Source organism: Phallusia mammillata, chromosome 3 (genome assembly GCF_965637545.1).
Source record: "Phallusia mammillata chromosome 3, kaPhaMamm4.hap1.1, whole genome shotgun sequence".
NCBI lineage: Eukaryota > Metazoa > Chordata > Ascidiacea > Phlebobranchia > Ascidiidae > Phallusia > Phallusia mammillata.
This window is the reverse complement of record NC_137254.1, coordinates 10,695,580-10,709,385: the sequence shown is the minus strand read 5'-3', so window position 1 is coordinate 10,709,385 and position 13,806 is coordinate 10,695,580. Positions and strand designations below refer to the sequence as shown.

General features: G+C 40.1%; 40 non-coding genes across 40 annotated transcripts; all 40 read right to left on the bottom strand.

The window, feature by feature from the left end:
- Positions 1-155: 155 nt before the first annotated feature.
- Positions 156-297, bottom strand: LOC145221761 (U4 spliceosomal RNA). The gene has a single exon (XR_013859220.1). It is a non-coding gene; the product is annotated as a U4 spliceosomal RNA (small nuclear RNA).
- Positions 298-551: 254 nt separating this feature from the next.
- On the bottom strand, positions 552-668 carry LOC145221306 (U5 spliceosomal RNA). The gene has a single exon (XR_013858791.1). It is a non-coding gene; the product is annotated as a U5 spliceosomal RNA (small nuclear RNA).
- A 171-nt stretch (positions 669-839) lies between these two features.
- Positions 840-981, bottom strand: LOC145221760 (U4 spliceosomal RNA). Its single transcript, XR_013859219.1, has one exon. It is a non-coding gene; the product is annotated as a U4 spliceosomal RNA (small nuclear RNA).
- A 254-nt stretch (positions 982-1,235) lies between these two features.
- On the bottom strand, positions 1,236-1,352 carry LOC145221305 (U5 spliceosomal RNA). Its single transcript, XR_013858790.1, has one exon. It is a non-coding gene; the product is annotated as a U5 spliceosomal RNA (small nuclear RNA).
- A 171-nt stretch (positions 1,353-1,523) lies between these two features.
- Positions 1,524-1,665, bottom strand: LOC145221759 (U4 spliceosomal RNA). Its single transcript, XR_013859218.1, has one exon. It is a non-coding gene; the product is annotated as a U4 spliceosomal RNA (small nuclear RNA).
- A 254-nt stretch (positions 1,666-1,919) lies between these two features.
- Positions 1,920-2,036, bottom strand: LOC145221304 (U5 spliceosomal RNA). Its single transcript, XR_013858789.1, has one exon. It is a non-coding gene; the product is annotated as a U5 spliceosomal RNA (small nuclear RNA).
- Positions 2,037-2,207: 171 nt separating this feature from the next.
- Positions 2,208-2,349, bottom strand: LOC145221758 (U4 spliceosomal RNA). Its single transcript, XR_013859217.1, has one exon. It is a non-coding gene; the product is annotated as a U4 spliceosomal RNA (small nuclear RNA).
- A 254-nt stretch (positions 2,350-2,603) lies between these two features.
- On the bottom strand, positions 2,604-2,720 carry LOC145221303 (U5 spliceosomal RNA). Its single transcript, XR_013858788.1, has one exon. It is a non-coding gene; the product is annotated as a U5 spliceosomal RNA (small nuclear RNA).
- A 171-nt stretch (positions 2,721-2,891) lies between these two features.
- On the bottom strand, positions 2,892-3,033 carry LOC145221757 (U4 spliceosomal RNA). Its single transcript, XR_013859216.1, has one exon. It is a non-coding gene; the product is annotated as a U4 spliceosomal RNA (small nuclear RNA).
- Positions 3,034-3,287: 254 nt separating this feature from the next.
- On the bottom strand, positions 3,288-3,404 carry LOC145221302 (U5 spliceosomal RNA). The gene has a single exon (XR_013858787.1). It is a non-coding gene; the product is annotated as a U5 spliceosomal RNA (small nuclear RNA).
- A 171-nt stretch (positions 3,405-3,575) lies between these two features.
- Positions 3,576-3,717, bottom strand: LOC145221756 (U4 spliceosomal RNA). The gene has a single exon (XR_013859215.1). It is a non-coding gene; the product is annotated as a U4 spliceosomal RNA (small nuclear RNA).
- A 254-nt stretch (positions 3,718-3,971) lies between these two features.
- Positions 3,972-4,088, bottom strand: LOC145221301 (U5 spliceosomal RNA). Its single transcript, XR_013858786.1, has one exon. It is a non-coding gene; the product is annotated as a U5 spliceosomal RNA (small nuclear RNA).
- A 171-nt stretch (positions 4,089-4,259) lies between these two features.
- Positions 4,260-4,401, bottom strand: LOC145221755 (U4 spliceosomal RNA). The gene has a single exon (XR_013859214.1). It is a non-coding gene; the product is annotated as a U4 spliceosomal RNA (small nuclear RNA).
- Positions 4,402-4,655: 254 nt separating this feature from the next.
- LOC145221300 (U5 spliceosomal RNA) lies at positions 4,656-4,772 on the bottom strand. Its single transcript, XR_013858785.1, has one exon. It is a non-coding gene; the product is annotated as a U5 spliceosomal RNA (small nuclear RNA).
- A 171-nt stretch (positions 4,773-4,943) lies between these two features.
- On the bottom strand, positions 4,944-5,085 carry LOC145221754 (U4 spliceosomal RNA). The gene has a single exon (XR_013859213.1). It is a non-coding gene; the product is annotated as a U4 spliceosomal RNA (small nuclear RNA).
- A 254-nt stretch (positions 5,086-5,339) lies between these two features.
- LOC145221299 (U5 spliceosomal RNA) lies at positions 5,340-5,456 on the bottom strand. Its single transcript, XR_013858784.1, has one exon. It is a non-coding gene; the product is annotated as a U5 spliceosomal RNA (small nuclear RNA).
- A 171-nt stretch (positions 5,457-5,627) lies between these two features.
- LOC145221752 (U4 spliceosomal RNA) lies at positions 5,628-5,769 on the bottom strand. The gene has a single exon (XR_013859211.1). It is a non-coding gene; the product is annotated as a U4 spliceosomal RNA (small nuclear RNA).
- A 254-nt stretch (positions 5,770-6,023) lies between these two features.
- Positions 6,024-6,140, bottom strand: LOC145221298 (U5 spliceosomal RNA). Its single transcript, XR_013858783.1, has one exon. It is a non-coding gene; the product is annotated as a U5 spliceosomal RNA (small nuclear RNA).
- Positions 6,141-6,311: 171 nt separating this feature from the next.
- Positions 6,312-6,453, bottom strand: LOC145221751 (U4 spliceosomal RNA). The gene has a single exon (XR_013859210.1). It is a non-coding gene; the product is annotated as a U4 spliceosomal RNA (small nuclear RNA).
- A 254-nt stretch (positions 6,454-6,707) lies between these two features.
- LOC145221297 (U5 spliceosomal RNA) lies at positions 6,708-6,824 on the bottom strand. The gene has a single exon (XR_013858782.1). It is a non-coding gene; the product is annotated as a U5 spliceosomal RNA (small nuclear RNA).
- Positions 6,825-6,995: 171 nt separating this feature from the next.
- LOC145221750 (U4 spliceosomal RNA) lies at positions 6,996-7,137 on the bottom strand. The gene has a single exon (XR_013859209.1). It is a non-coding gene; the product is annotated as a U4 spliceosomal RNA (small nuclear RNA).
- A 254-nt stretch (positions 7,138-7,391) lies between these two features.
- LOC145221294 (U5 spliceosomal RNA) lies at positions 7,392-7,508 on the bottom strand. Its single transcript, XR_013858780.1, has one exon. It is a non-coding gene; the product is annotated as a U5 spliceosomal RNA (small nuclear RNA).
- A 171-nt stretch (positions 7,509-7,679) lies between these two features.
- LOC145221749 (U4 spliceosomal RNA) lies at positions 7,680-7,821 on the bottom strand. Its single transcript, XR_013859208.1, has one exon. It is a non-coding gene; the product is annotated as a U4 spliceosomal RNA (small nuclear RNA).
- A 254-nt stretch (positions 7,822-8,075) lies between these two features.
- Positions 8,076-8,192, bottom strand: LOC145221293 (U5 spliceosomal RNA). Its single transcript, XR_013858779.1, has one exon. It is a non-coding gene; the product is annotated as a U5 spliceosomal RNA (small nuclear RNA).
- A 171-nt stretch (positions 8,193-8,363) lies between these two features.
- Positions 8,364-8,505, bottom strand: LOC145221748 (U4 spliceosomal RNA). Its single transcript, XR_013859207.1, has one exon. It is a non-coding gene; the product is annotated as a U4 spliceosomal RNA (small nuclear RNA).
- Positions 8,506-8,759: 254 nt separating this feature from the next.
- On the bottom strand, positions 8,760-8,876 carry LOC145221292 (U5 spliceosomal RNA). Its single transcript, XR_013858778.1, has one exon. It is a non-coding gene; the product is annotated as a U5 spliceosomal RNA (small nuclear RNA).
- Positions 8,877-9,047: 171 nt separating this feature from the next.
- LOC145221747 (U4 spliceosomal RNA) lies at positions 9,048-9,189 on the bottom strand. The gene has a single exon (XR_013859206.1). It is a non-coding gene; the product is annotated as a U4 spliceosomal RNA (small nuclear RNA).
- Positions 9,190-9,443: 254 nt separating this feature from the next.
- LOC145221291 (U5 spliceosomal RNA) lies at positions 9,444-9,560 on the bottom strand. Its single transcript, XR_013858777.1, has one exon. It is a non-coding gene; the product is annotated as a U5 spliceosomal RNA (small nuclear RNA).
- A 171-nt stretch (positions 9,561-9,731) lies between these two features.
- On the bottom strand, positions 9,732-9,873 carry LOC145221746 (U4 spliceosomal RNA). The gene has a single exon (XR_013859205.1). It is a non-coding gene; the product is annotated as a U4 spliceosomal RNA (small nuclear RNA).
- A 254-nt stretch (positions 9,874-10,127) lies between these two features.
- Positions 10,128-10,244, bottom strand: LOC145221290 (U5 spliceosomal RNA). Its single transcript, XR_013858776.1, has one exon. It is a non-coding gene; the product is annotated as a U5 spliceosomal RNA (small nuclear RNA).
- A 171-nt stretch (positions 10,245-10,415) lies between these two features.
- Positions 10,416-10,557, bottom strand: LOC145221745 (U4 spliceosomal RNA). Its single transcript, XR_013859204.1, has one exon. It is a non-coding gene; the product is annotated as a U4 spliceosomal RNA (small nuclear RNA).
- A 254-nt stretch (positions 10,558-10,811) lies between these two features.
- LOC145221289 (U5 spliceosomal RNA) lies at positions 10,812-10,928 on the bottom strand. Its single transcript, XR_013858775.1, has one exon. It is a non-coding gene; the product is annotated as a U5 spliceosomal RNA (small nuclear RNA).
- Positions 10,929-11,099: 171 nt separating this feature from the next.
- On the bottom strand, positions 11,100-11,241 carry LOC145221744 (U4 spliceosomal RNA). Its single transcript, XR_013859203.1, has one exon. It is a non-coding gene; the product is annotated as a U4 spliceosomal RNA (small nuclear RNA).
- A 254-nt stretch (positions 11,242-11,495) lies between these two features.
- On the bottom strand, positions 11,496-11,612 carry LOC145221288 (U5 spliceosomal RNA). Its single transcript, XR_013858774.1, has one exon. It is a non-coding gene; the product is annotated as a U5 spliceosomal RNA (small nuclear RNA).
- Positions 11,613-11,783: 171 nt separating this feature from the next.
- On the bottom strand, positions 11,784-11,925 carry LOC145221743 (U4 spliceosomal RNA). The gene has a single exon (XR_013859202.1). It is a non-coding gene; the product is annotated as a U4 spliceosomal RNA (small nuclear RNA).
- Positions 11,926-12,179: 254 nt separating this feature from the next.
- LOC145221287 (U5 spliceosomal RNA) lies at positions 12,180-12,296 on the bottom strand. Its single transcript, XR_013858773.1, has one exon. It is a non-coding gene; the product is annotated as a U5 spliceosomal RNA (small nuclear RNA).
- A 171-nt stretch (positions 12,297-12,467) lies between these two features.
- LOC145221741 (U4 spliceosomal RNA) lies at positions 12,468-12,609 on the bottom strand. The gene has a single exon (XR_013859200.1). It is a non-coding gene; the product is annotated as a U4 spliceosomal RNA (small nuclear RNA).
- A 254-nt stretch (positions 12,610-12,863) lies between these two features.
- Positions 12,864-12,980, bottom strand: LOC145221286 (U5 spliceosomal RNA). The gene has a single exon (XR_013858772.1). It is a non-coding gene; the product is annotated as a U5 spliceosomal RNA (small nuclear RNA).
- A 171-nt stretch (positions 12,981-13,151) lies between these two features.
- Positions 13,152-13,293, bottom strand: LOC145221740 (U4 spliceosomal RNA). The gene has a single exon (XR_013859199.1). It is a non-coding gene; the product is annotated as a U4 spliceosomal RNA (small nuclear RNA).
- A 254-nt stretch (positions 13,294-13,547) lies between these two features.
- LOC145221285 (U5 spliceosomal RNA) lies at positions 13,548-13,664 on the bottom strand. The gene has a single exon (XR_013858771.1). It is a non-coding gene; the product is annotated as a U5 spliceosomal RNA (small nuclear RNA).
- Between the last annotated feature and the right edge of the window lie 142 nt (positions 13,665-13,806).

Below are 13,806 nucleotides of genomic sequence, written 5' to 3'. Positions count from 1 at the left end.
GTATTAACGAAAGAAACAGATTCCGACTTTCAGTTTGTGGTGTGTTTGGTTCAAATTTTTTGCAAATTGTCCTTTGTACAATATTTAAATAATGCCACACGATTTGTCATGTCAACACACGCTTTCTGGAGATTAAATACTAAAAGAAATCAGCGATTGCAAGAATCGTCCACATATTGCCCCTGTTAAAACCGTACAAAGCGGTAACAGGGCGGGGTATTGGGTTTAGTTTTCAACTAGCAATAATCGCGCCTCGGAATATCCTCATCAGCTACGATATCGCCTCTGCGCAAAGCTGCCTTTGGAATCTAGTTCCTTACCCTTGTGCCCGCTTGTAACATTTATGTTTGTTGCAAATCGAGACTACGACTTTCTGTGTCAGTTTGCGATGCCCACGGTATTTAAATGATAACGATCACAAAAAAAATGAAAGTGGGCACTGAGTTGCTAAGATATAGCATTTCTATGCGGAAAGCGTTTCATTAATTGTCCGATTAACCGCACCAACCATAACTGACAATGGTCATGCACATCGATTGATTGACGATTTCACCACAAGCAGTTGTTGTGGTTTCAACAAATAGCAAAGACTCTTGAAAATACCCCACTCCACGGAAATCTTTAGTAAAAGGCGAAAGATTTGCTCATGTTGAAGTGAGATCAGAGTTGTAGAACGAATAGGTAGTATTAACGAAAGAAACAGATTCCGACTTTCAGTTTGTGGTGTGTTTGGTTCAAATTTTTTGCAAATTGTCCTTTGTACAATATTTAAATAATGCCACACGATTTGTCATGTCAACACACGCTTTCTGGAGATTAAATACTAAAAGAAATCAGCGATTGCAAGAATCGTCCACATATTGCCCCTGTTAAAACCGTACAAAGCGGTAACAGGGCGGGGTATTGGGTTTAGTTTTCAACTAGCAATAATCGCGCCTCGGAATATCCTCATCAGCTACGATATCGCCTCTGCGCAAAGCTGCCTTTGGAATCTAGTTCCTTACCCTTGTGCCCGCTTGTAACATTTATGTTTGTTGCAAATCGAGACTACGACTTTCTGTGTCAGTTTGCGATGCCCACGGTATTTAAATGATAACGATCACAAAAAAAATGAAAGTGGGCACTGAGTTGCTAAGATATAGCATTTCTATGCGGAAAGCGTTTCATTAATTGTCCGATTAACCGCACCAACCATAACTGACAATGGTCATGCACATCGATTGATTGACGATTTCACCACAAGCAGTTGTTGTGGTTTCAACAAATAGCAAAGACTCTTGAAAATACCCCACTCCACGGAAATCTTTAGTAAAAGGCGAAAGATTTGCTCATGTTGAAGTGAGATCAGAGTTGTAGAACGAATAGGTAGTATTAACGAAAGAAACAGATTCCGACTTTCAGTTTGTGGTGTGTTTGGTTCAAATTTTTTGCAAATTGTCCTTTGTACAATATTTAAATAATGCCACACGATTTGTCATGTCAACACACGCTTTCTGGAGATTAAATACTAAAAGAAATCAGCGATTGCAAGAATCGTCCACATATTGCCCCTGTTAAAACCGTACAAAGCGGTAACAGGGCGGGGTATTGGGTTTAGTTTTCAACTAGCAATAATCGCGCCTCGGAATATCCTCATCAGCTACGATATCGCCTCTGCGCAAAGCTGCCTTTGGAATCTAGTTCCTTACCCTTGTGCCCGCTTGTAACATTTATGTTTGTTGCAAATCGAGACTACGACTTTCTGTGTCAGTTTGCGATGCCCACGGTATTTAAATGATAACGATCACAAAAAAAATGAAAGTGGGCACTGAGTTGCTAAGATATAGCATTTCTATGCGGAAAGCGTTTCATTAATTGTCCGATTAACCGCACCAACCATAACTGACAATGGTCATGCACATCGATTGATTGACGATTTCACCACAAGCAGTTGTTGTGGTTTCAACAAATAGCAAAGACTCTTGAAAATACCCCACTCCACGGAAATCTTTAGTAAAAGGCGAAAGATTTGCTCATGTTGAAGTGAGATCAGAGTTGTAGAACGAATAGGTAGTATTAACGAAAGAAACAGATTCCGACTTTCAGTTTGTGGTGTGTTTGGTTCAAATTTTTTGCAAATTGTCCTTTGTACAATATTTAAATAATGCCACACGATTTGTCATGTCAACACACGCTTTCTGGAGATTAAATACTAAAAGAAATCAGCGATTGCAAGAATCGTCCACATATTGCCCCTGTTAAAACCGTACAAAGCGGTAACAGGGCGGGGTATTGGGTTTAGTTTTCAACTAGCAATAATCGCGCCTCGGAATATCCTCATCAGCTACGATATCGCCTCTGCGCAAAGCTGCCTTTGGAATCTAGTTCCTTACCCTTGTGCCCGCTTGTAACATTTATGTTTGTTGCAAATCGAGACTACGACTTTCTGTGTCAGTTTGCGATGCCCACGGTATTTCAATGATAACGATCACAAAAAAAATGAAAGAGGGCACTGAGTTGCTAAGATATAGCATTTCTATGCGGAAAGCGTTTCATTAATTGTCCGATTAACCGCACCAACCATAACTGACAATGGTCATGCACATCGATTGATTGACGATTTCACCACAAGCAGTTGTTGTGGTTTCAACAAATAGCAAAGACTCTTGAAAATACCCCACTCCACGGAAATCTTTAGTAAAAGGCGAAAGATTTGCTCATGTTGAAGTGAGATCAGAGTTGTAGAACGAATAGGTAGTATTAACGAAAGAAACAGATTCCGACTTTCAGTTTGTGGTGTGTTTGGTTCAAATTTTTTGCAAATTGTCCTTTGTACAATATTTAAATAATGCCACACGATTTGTCATGTCAACACACGCTTTCTGGAGATTAAATACTAAAAGAAATCAGCGATTGCAAGAATCGTCCACATATTGCCCCTGTTAAAACCGTACAAAGCGGTAACAGGGCGGGGTATTGGGTTTAGTTTTCAACTAGCAATAATCGCGCCTCGGAATATCCTCATCAGCTACGATATCGCCTCTGCGCAAAGCTGCCTTTGGAATCTAGTTCCTTACCCTTGTGCCCGCTTGTAACATTTATGTTTGTTGCAAATCGAGACTACGACTTTCTGTGTCAGTTTGCGATGCCCACGGTATTTCAATGATAACGATCACAAAAAAAATGAAAGTGGGCACTGAGTTGCTAAGATATAGCATTTCTATGCGGAAAGCGTTTCATTAATTGTCCGATTAACCGCACCAACCATAACTGACAATGGTCATGCACATCGATTGATTGACGATTTCACCACAAGCAGTTGTTGTGGTTTCAACAAATAGCAAAGACTCTTGAAAATACCCCACTCCACGGAAATCTTTAGTAAAAGGCGAAAGATTTGCTCATGTTGAAGTGAGATCAGAGTTGTAGAACGAATAGGTAGTATTAACGAAAGAAACAGATTCCGACTTTCAGTTTGTGGTGTGTTTGGTTCAAATTTTTTGCAAATTGTCCTTTGTACAATATTTAAATAATGCCACACGATTTGTCATGTCAACACACGCTTTCTGGAGATTAAATACTAAAAGAAATCAGCGATTGCAAGAATCGTCCACATATTGCCCCTGTTAAAACCGTACAAAGCGGTAACAGGGCGGGGTATTGGGTTTAGTTTTCAACTAGCAATAATCGCGCCTCGGAATATCCTCATCAGCTACGATATCGCCTCTGCGCAAAGCTGCCTTTGGAATCTAGTTCCTTACCCTTGTGCCCGCTTGTAACATTTATGTTTGTTGCAAATCGAGACTACGACTTTCTGTGTCAGTTTGCGATGCCCACGGTATTTAAATGATAACGATCACAAAAAAAATGAAAGTGGGCACTGAGTTGCTAAGATATAGCATTTCTATGCGGAAAGCGTTTCATTAATTGTCCGATTAACCGCACCAACCATAACTGACAATGGTCATGCACATCGATTGATTGACGATTTCACCACAAGCAGTTGTTGTGGTTTCAACAAATAGCAAAGACTCTTGAAAATACCCCACTCCACGGAAATCTTTAGTAAAAGGCGAAAGATTTGCTCATGTTGAAGTGAGATCAGAGTTGTAGAACGAATAGGTAGTATTAACGAAAGAAACAGATTCCGACTTTCAGTTTGTGGTGTGTTTGGTTCAAATTTTTTGCAAATTGTCCTTTGTACAATATTTAAATAATGCCACACGATTTGTCATGTCAACACACGCTTTCTGGAGATTAAATACTAAAAGAAATCAGCGATTGCAAGAATCGTCCACATATTGCCCCTGTTAAAACCGTACAAAGCGGTAACAGGGCGGGGTATTGGGTTTAGTTTTCAACTAGCAATAATCGCGCCTCGGAATATCCTCATCAGCTACGATATCGCCTCTGCGCAAAGCTGCCTTTGGAATCTAGTTCCTTACCCTTGTGCCCGCTTGTAACATTTATGTTTGTTGCAAATCGAGACTACGACTTTCTGTGTCAGTTTGCGATGCCCACGGTATTTAAATGATAACGATCACAAAAAAAATGAAAGTGGGCACTGAGTTGCTAAGATATAGCATTTCTATGCGGAAAGCGTTTCATTAATTGTCCGATTAACCGCACCAACCATAACTGACAATGGTCATGCACATCGATTGATTGACGATTTCACCACAAGCAGTTGTTGTGGTTTCAACAAATAGCAAAGACTCTTGAAAATACCCCACTCCACGGAAATCTTTAGTAAAAGGCGAAAGATTTGCTCATGTTGAAGTGAGATCAGAGTTGTAGAACGAATAGGTAGTATTAACGAAAGAAACAGATTCCGACTTTCAGTTTGTGGTGTGTTTGGTTCAAATTTTTTGCAAATTGTCCTTTGTACAATATTTAAATAATGCCACACGATTTGTCATGTCAACACACGCTTTCTGGAGATTAAATACTAAAAGAAATCAGCGATTGCAAGAATCGTCCACATATTGCCCCTGTTAAAACCGTACAAAGCGGTAACAGGGCGGGGTATTGGGTTTAGTTTTCAACTAGCAATAATCGCGCCTCGGAATATCCTCATCAGCTACGATATCGCCTCTGCGCAAAGCTGCCTTTGGAATCTAGTTCCTTACCCTTGTGCCCGCTTGTAACATTTATGTTTGTTGCAAATCGAGACTACGACTTTCTGTGTCAGTTTGCGATGCCCACGGTATTTAAATGATAACGATCACAAAAAAAATGAAAGTGGGCACTGAGTTGCTAAGATATAGCATTTCTATGCGGAAAGCGTTTCATTAATTGTCCGATTAACCGCACCAACCATAACTGACAATGGTCATGCACATCGATTGATTGACGATTTCACCACAAGCAGTTGTTGTGGTTTCAACAAATAGCAAAGACTCTTGAAAATACCCCACTCCACGGAAATCTTTAGTAAAAGGCGAAAGATTTGCTCATGTTGAAGTGAGATCAGAGTTGTAGAACGAATAGGTAGTATTAACGAAAGAAACAGATTCCGACTTTCAGTTTGTGGTGTGTTTGGTTCAAATTTTTTGCAAATTGTCCTTTGTACAATATTTAAATAATGCCACACGATTTGTCATGTCAACACACGCTTTCTGGAGATTAAATACTAAAAGAAATCAGCGATTGCAAGAATCGTCCACATATTGCCCCTGTTAAAACCGTACAAAGCGGTAACAGGGCGGGGTATTGGGTTTAGTTTTCAACTAGCAATAATCGCGCCTCGGAATATCCTCATCAGCTACGATATCGCCTCTGCGCAAAGCTGCCTTTGGAATCTAGTTCCTTACCCTTGTGCCCGCTTGTAACATTTATGTTTGTTGCAAATCGAGACTACGACTTTCTGTGTCAGTTTGCGATGCCCACGGTATTTAAATGATAACGATCACAAAAAAAATGAAAGTGGGCACTGAGTTGCTAAGATATAGCATTTCTATGCGGAAAGCGTTTCATTAATTGTCCGATTAACCGCACCAACCATAACTGACAATGGTCATGCACATCGATTGATTGACGATTTCACCACAAGCAGTTGTTGTGGTTTCAACAAATAGCAAAGACTCTTGAAAATACCCCACTCCACGGAAATCTTTAGTAAAAGGCGAAAGATTTGCTCATGTTGAAGTGAGATCAGAGTTGTAGAACGAATAGGTAGTATTAACGAAAGAAACAGATTCCGACTTTCAGTTTGTGGTGTGTTTGGTTCAAATTTTTTGCAAATTGTCCTTTGTACAATATTTAAATAATGCCACACGATTTGTCATGTCAACACACGCTTTCTGGAGATTAAATACTAAAAGAAATCAGCGATTGCAAGAATCGTCCACATATTGCCCCTGTTAAAACCGTACAAAGCGGTAACAGGGCGGGGTATTGGGTTTAGTTTTCAACTAGCAATAATCGCGCCTCGGAATATCCTCATCAGCTACGATATCGCCTCTGCGCAAAGCTGCCTTTGGAATCTAGTTCCTTACCCTTGTGCCCGCTTGTAACATTTATGTTTGTTGCAAATCGAGACTACGACTTTCTGTGTCAGTTTGCGATGCCCACGGTATTTAAATGATAACGATCACAAAAAAAATGAAAGTGGGCACTGAGTTGCTAAGATATAGCATTTCTATGCGGAAAGCGTTTCATTAATTGTCCGATTAACCGCACCAACCATAACTGACAATGGTCATGCACATCGATTGATTGACGATTTCACCACAAGCAGTTGTTGTGGTTTCAACAAATAGCAAAGACTCTTGAAAATACCCCACTCCACGGAAATCTTTAGTAAAAGGCGAAAGATTTGCTCATGTTGAAGTGAGATCAGAGTTGTAGAACGAATAGGTAGTATTAACGAAAGAAACAGATTCCGACTTTCAGTTTGTGGTGTGTTTGGTTCAAATTTTTTGCAAATTGTCCTTTGTACAATATTTAAATAATGCCACACGATTTGTCATGTCAACACACGCTTTCTGGAGATTAAATACTAAAAGAAATCAGCGATTGCAAGAATCGTCCACATATTGCCCCTGTTAAAACCGTACAAAGCGGTAACAGGGCGGGGTATTGGGTTTAGTTTTCAACTAGCAATAATCGCGCCTCGGAATATCCTCATCAGCTACGATATCGCCTCTGCGCAAAGCTGCCTTTGGAATCTAGTTCCTTACCCTTGTGCCCGCTTGTAACATTTATGTTTGTTGCAAATCGAGACTACGACTTTCTGTGTCAGTTTGCGATGCCCACGGTATTTAAATGATAACGATCACAAAAAAAATGAAAGTGGGCACTGAGTTGCTAAGATATAGCATTTCTATGCGGAAAGCGTTTCATTAATTGTCCGATTAACCGCACCAACCATAACTGACAATGGTCATGCACATCGATTGATTGACGATTTCACCACAAGCAGTTGTTGTGGTTTCAACAAATAGCAAAGACTCTTGAAAATACCCCACTCCACGGAAATCTTTAGTAAAAGGCGAAAGATTTGCTCATGTTGAAGTGAGATCAGAGTTGTAGAACGAATAGGTAGTATTAACGAAAGAAACAGATTCCGACTTTCAGTTTGTGGTGTGTTTGGTTCAAATTTTTTGCAAATTGTCCTTTGTACAATATTTAAATAATGCCACACGATTTGTCATGTCAACACACGCTTTCTGGAGATTAAATACTAAAAGAAATCAGCGATTGCAAGAATCGTCCACATATTGCCCCTGTTAAAACCGTACAAAGCGGTAACAGGGCGGGGTATTGGGTTTAGTTTTCAACTAGCAATAATCGCGCCTCGGAATATCCTCATCAGCTACGATATCGCCTCTGCGCAAAGCTGCCTTTGGAATCTAGTTCCTTACCCTTGTGCCCGCTTGTAACATTTATGTTTGTTGCAAATCGAGACTACGACTTTCTGTGTCAGTTTGCGATGCCCACGGTATTTAAATGATAACGATCACAAAAAAAATGAAAGTGGGCACTGAGTTGCTAAGATATAGCATTTCTATGCGGAAAGCGTTTCATTAATTGTCCGATTAACCGCACCAACCATAACTGACAATGGTCATGCACATCGATTGATTGACGATTTCACCACAAGCAGTTGTTGTGGTTTCAACAAATAGCAAAGACTCTTGAAAATACCCCACTCCACGGAAATCTTTAGTAAAAGGCGAAAGATTTGCTCATGTTGAAGTGAGATCAGAGTTGTAGAACGAATAGGTAGTATTAACGAAAGAAACAGATTCCGACTTTCAGTTTGTGGTGTGTTTGGTTCAAATTTTTTGCAAATTGTCCTTTGTACAATATTTAAATAATGCCACACGATTTGTCATGTCAACACACGCTTTCTGGAGATTAAATACTAAAAGAAATCAGCGATTGCAAGAATCGTCCACATATTGCCCCTGTTAAAACCGTACAAAGCGGTAACAGGGCGGGGTATTGGGTTTAGTTTTCAACTAGCAATAATCGCGCCTCGGAATATCCTCATCAGCTACGATATCGCCTCTGCGCAAAGCTGCCTTTGGAATCTAGTTCCTTACCCTTGTGCCCGCTTGTAACATTTATGTTTGTTGCAAATCGAGACTACGACTTTCTGTGTCAGTTTGCGATGCCCACGGTATTTAAATGATAACGATCACAAAAAAAATGAAAGTGGGCACTGAGTTGCTAAGATATAGCATTTCTATGCGGAAAGCGTTTCATTAATTGTCCGATTAACCGCACCAACCATAACTGACAATGGTCATGCACATCGATTGATTGACGATTTCACCACAAGCAGTTGTTGTGGTTTCAACAAATAGCAAAGACTCTTGAAAATACCCCACTCCACGGAAATCTTTAGTAAAAGGCGAAAGATTTGCTCATGTTGAAGTGAGATCAGAGTTGCAGAACGAATAGGTAGTATTAACGAAAGAAACAGATTCCGACTTTCAGTTTGTGGTGTGTTTGGTTCAAATTTTTTGCAAATTGTCCTTTGTACAATATTTAAATAATGCCACACGATTTGTCATGTCAACACACGCTTTCTGGAGATTAAATACTAAAAGAAATCAGCGATTGCAAGAATCGTCCACATATTGCCCCTGTTAAAACCGTACAAAGCGGTAACAGGGCGGGGTATTGGGTTTAGTTTTCAACTAGCAATAATCGCGCCTCGGAATATCCTCATCAGCTACGATATCGCCTCTGCGCAAAGCTGCCTTTGGAATCTAGTTCCTTACCCTTGTGCCCGCTTGTAACATTTATGTTTGTTGCAAATCGAGACTACGACTTTCTGTGTCAGTTTGCGATGCCCACGGTATTTAAATGATAACGATCACACAAAAAATGAAAGAGGGCACTGAGTTGCTAAGATATAGCATTTCTATGCGGAAAGCGTTTCATTAATTGTCCGATTAACCGCACCAACCATAACTGACAATGGTCATGCACATCGATTGATTGACGATTTCACCACAAGCAGTTGTTGTGGTTTCAACAAATAGCAAAGACTCTTGAAAATACCCCACTCCACGGAAATCTTTAGTAAAAGGCGAAAGATTTGCTCATGTTGAAGTGAGATCAGAGTTGCAGAACGAATAGGTAGTATTAACGAAAGAAACAGATTCCGACTTTCAGTTTGTGGTGTGTTTGGTTCAAATTTTTTGCAAATTGTCCTTTGTACAATATTTAAATAATGCCACACGATTTGTCATGTCAACACACGCTTTCTGGAGATTAAATACTAAAAGAAATCAGCGATTGCAAGAATCGTCCACATATTGCCCCTGTTAAAACCGTACAAAGCGGTAACAGGGCGGGGTATTGGGTTTAGTTTTCAACTAGCAATAATCGCGCCTCGGAATATCCTCATCAGCTACGATATCGCCTCTGCGCAAAGCTGCCTTTGGAATCTAGTTCCTTACCCTTGTGCCCGCTTGTAACATTTATGTTTGTTGCAAATCGAGACTACGACTTTCTGTGTCAGTTTGCGATGCCCACGGTATTTAAATGATAACGATCACACAAAAAATGAAAGAGGGCACTGAGTTGCTAAGATATAGCATTTCTATGCGGAAAGCGTTTCATTAATTGTCCGATTAACCGCACCAACCATAACTGACAATGGTCATGCACATCGATTGATTGACGATTTCACCACAAGCAGTTGTTGTGGTTTCAACAAATAGCAAAGACTCTTGAAAATACCCCACTCCACGGAAATCTTTAGTAAAAGGCGAAAGATTTGCTCATGTTGAAGTGAGATCAGAGTTGCAGAACGAATAGGTAGTATTAACGAAAGAAACAGATTCCGACTTTCAGTTTGTGGTGTGTTTGGTTCAAATTTTTTGCAAATTGTCCTTTGTACAATATTTAAATAATGCCACACGATTTGTCATGTCAACACACGCTTTCTGGAGATTAAATACTAAAAGAAATCAGCGATTGCAAGAATCGTCCACATATTGCCCCTGTTAAAACCGTACAAAGCGGTAACAGGGCGGGGTATTGGGTTTAGTTTTCAACTAGCAATAATCGCGCCTCGGAATATCCTCATCAGCTACGATATCGCCTCTGCGCAAAGCTGCCTTTGGAATCTAGTTCCTTACCCTTGTGCCCGCTTGTAACATTTATGTTTGTTGCAAATCGAGACTACGACTTTCTGTGTCAGTTTGCGATGCCCACGGTATTTAAATGATAACGATCACACAAAAAATGAAAGAGGGCACTGAGTTGCTAAGATATAGCATTTCTATGCGGAAAGCGTTTCATTAATTGTCCGATTAACCGCACCAACCATAACTGACAATGGTCATGCACATCGATTGATTGACGATTTCACCACAAGCAGTTGTTGTGGTTTCAACAAATAGCAAAGACTCTTGAAAATACCCCACTCCACGGAAATCTTTAGTAAAAGGCGAAAGATTTGCTCATGTTGAAGTGAGATCAGAGTTGCAGAACGAATAGGTAGTATTAACGAAAGAAACAGATTCCGACTTTCAGTTTGTGGTGTGTTTGGTTCAAATTTTTTGCAAATTGTCCTTTGTACAATATTTAAATAATGCCACACGATTTGTCATGTCAACACACGCTTTCTGGAGATTAAATACTAAAAGAAATCAGCGATTGCAAGAATCGTCCACATATTGCCCCTGTTAAAACCGTACAAAGCGGTAACAGGGCGGGGTATTGGGTTTAGTTTTCAACTAGCAATAATCGCGCCTCGGAATATCCTCATCAGCTACGATATCGCCTCTGCGCAAAGCTGCCTTTGGAATCTAGTTCCTTACCCTTGTGCCCGCTTGTAACATTTATGTTTGTTGCAAATCGAGACTACGACTTTCTGTGTCAGTTTGCGATGCCCACGGTATTTAAATGATAACGATCACACAAAAAATGAAAGAGGGCACTGAGTTGCTAAGATATAGCATTTCTATGCGGAAAGCGTTTCATTAATTGTCCGATTAACCGCACCAACCATAACTGACAATGGTCATGCACATCGATTGATTGACGATTTCACCACAAGCAGTTGTTGTGGTTTCAACAAATAGCAAAGACTCTTGAAAATACCCCACTCCACGGAAATCTTTAGTAAAAGGCGAAAGATTTGCTCATGTTGAAGTGAGATCAGAGTTGCAGAACGAATAGGTAGTATTAACGAAAGAAACAGATTCCGACTTTCAGTTTGTGGTGTGTTTGGTTCAAATTTTTTGCAAATTGTCCTTTGTACAATATTTAAATAATGCCACACGATTTGTCATGTCAACACACGCTTTCTGGAGATTAAATACTAAAAGAAATCAGCGATTGCAAGAATCGTCCACATATTGCCCCTGTTAAAACCGTACAAAGCGGTAACAGGGCGGGGTATTGGGTTTAGTTTTCAACTAGCAATAATCGCGCCTCGGAATATCCTCATCAGCTACGATATCGCCTCTGCGCAAAGCTGCCTTTGGAATCTAGTTCCTTACCCTTGTGCCCGCTTGTAACATTTATGTTTGTTGCAAATCGAGACTACGACTTTCTGTGTCAGTTTGCGATGCCCACGGTATTTAAATGATAACGATCACACAAAAAATGAAAGAGGGCACTGAGTTGCTAAGATATAGCATTTCTATGCGGAAAGCGTTTCATTAATTGTCCGATTAACCGCACCAACCATAACTGACAATGGTCATGCACATCGATTGATTGACGATTTCACCACAAGCAGTTGTTGTGGTTTCAACAAATAGCAAAGACTCTTGAAAATACCCCACTCCACGGAAATCTTTAGTAAAAGGCGAAAGATTTGCTCATGTTGAAGTGAGATCAGAGTTGCAGAACGAATAGGTAGTATTAACGAAAGAAACAGATTCCGACTTTCAGTTTGTGGTGTGTTTGGTTCAAATTTTTTGCAAATTGTCCTTTGTACAATATTTAAATAATGCCACACGATTTGTCATGTCAACACACGCTTTCTGGAGATTAAATACTAAAAGAAATCAGCGATTGCAAGAATCGTCCACATATTGCCCCTGTTAAAACCGTACAAAGCGGTAACAGGGCGGGGTATTGGGTTTAGTTTTCAACTAGCAATAATCGCGCCTCGGAATATCCTCATCAGCTACGATATCGCCTCTGCGCAAAGCTGCCTTTGGAATCTAGTTCCTTACCCTTGTGCCCGCTTGTAACATTTATGTTTGTTGCAAATCGAGACTACGACTTTCTGTGTCAGTTTGCGATGCCCACGGTATTTAAATGATAACGATCACACAAAAAATGAAAGAGGGCACTGAGTTGCTAAGATATAGCATTTCTATGCGGAAAGCGTTTCATTAATTGTCCGATTAACCGCACCAACCATAACTGACAATGGTCATGCACATCGATTGATTGACGATTTCACCACAAGCAGTTGTTGTGGTTTCAACAAATAGCAAAGACTCTTGAAAATACCCCACTCCACGGAAATCTTTAGTAAAAGGCGAAAGATTTGCTCATGTTGAAGTGAGATCAGAGTTGCAGAACGAATAGGTAGTATTAACGAAAGAAACAGATTCCGACTTTCAGTTTGTGGTGTGTTTGGTTCAAATTTTTTGCAAATTGTCCTTTGTACAATATTTAAATAATGCCACACGATTTGTCATGTCAACACACGCTTTCTGGAGATTAAATACTAAAAGAAATCAGCGATTGCAAGAATCGTCCACATATTGCCCCTGTTAAAACCGTACAAAGCGGTAACAGGGCGGGGTATTGGGTTTAGTTTTCAACTAGCAATAATCGCGCCTCGGAATATCCTCATCAGCTACGATATCGCCTCTGCGCAAAGCTGCCTTTGGAATCTAGTTCCTTACCCTTGTGCCCGCTTGTAACATTTATGTTTGTTGCAAATCGAGACTACGACTTTCTGTGTCAGTTTGCGATGCCCACGGTATTTAAATGATAACGATCACACAAAAAATGAAAGAGGGCACTGAGTTGCTAAGATATAGCATTTCTATGCGGAAAGCGTTTCATTAATTGTCCGATTAACCGCACCAACCATAACTGACAATGGTCATGCACATCGATTGATTGACGATTTCACCACAAGCAGTTGTTGTGGTTTCAACAAATAGCAAAGACTCTTGAAAATACCCCACTCCACGGAAATCTTTAGTAAAAGGCGAAAGATTTGCTCATGTTGAAGTGAGATCAGAGTTGCAGAACGAATAGGTAGTATTAACGAAAGAAACAGATTCCGACTTTCAGTTTGTGGTGTGTTTGGTTCAAATTTTTTGCAAATTGTCCTTTGTACAATATTTAAATAATGCCACACGATTTGTCATGTCAACACACGCTTTC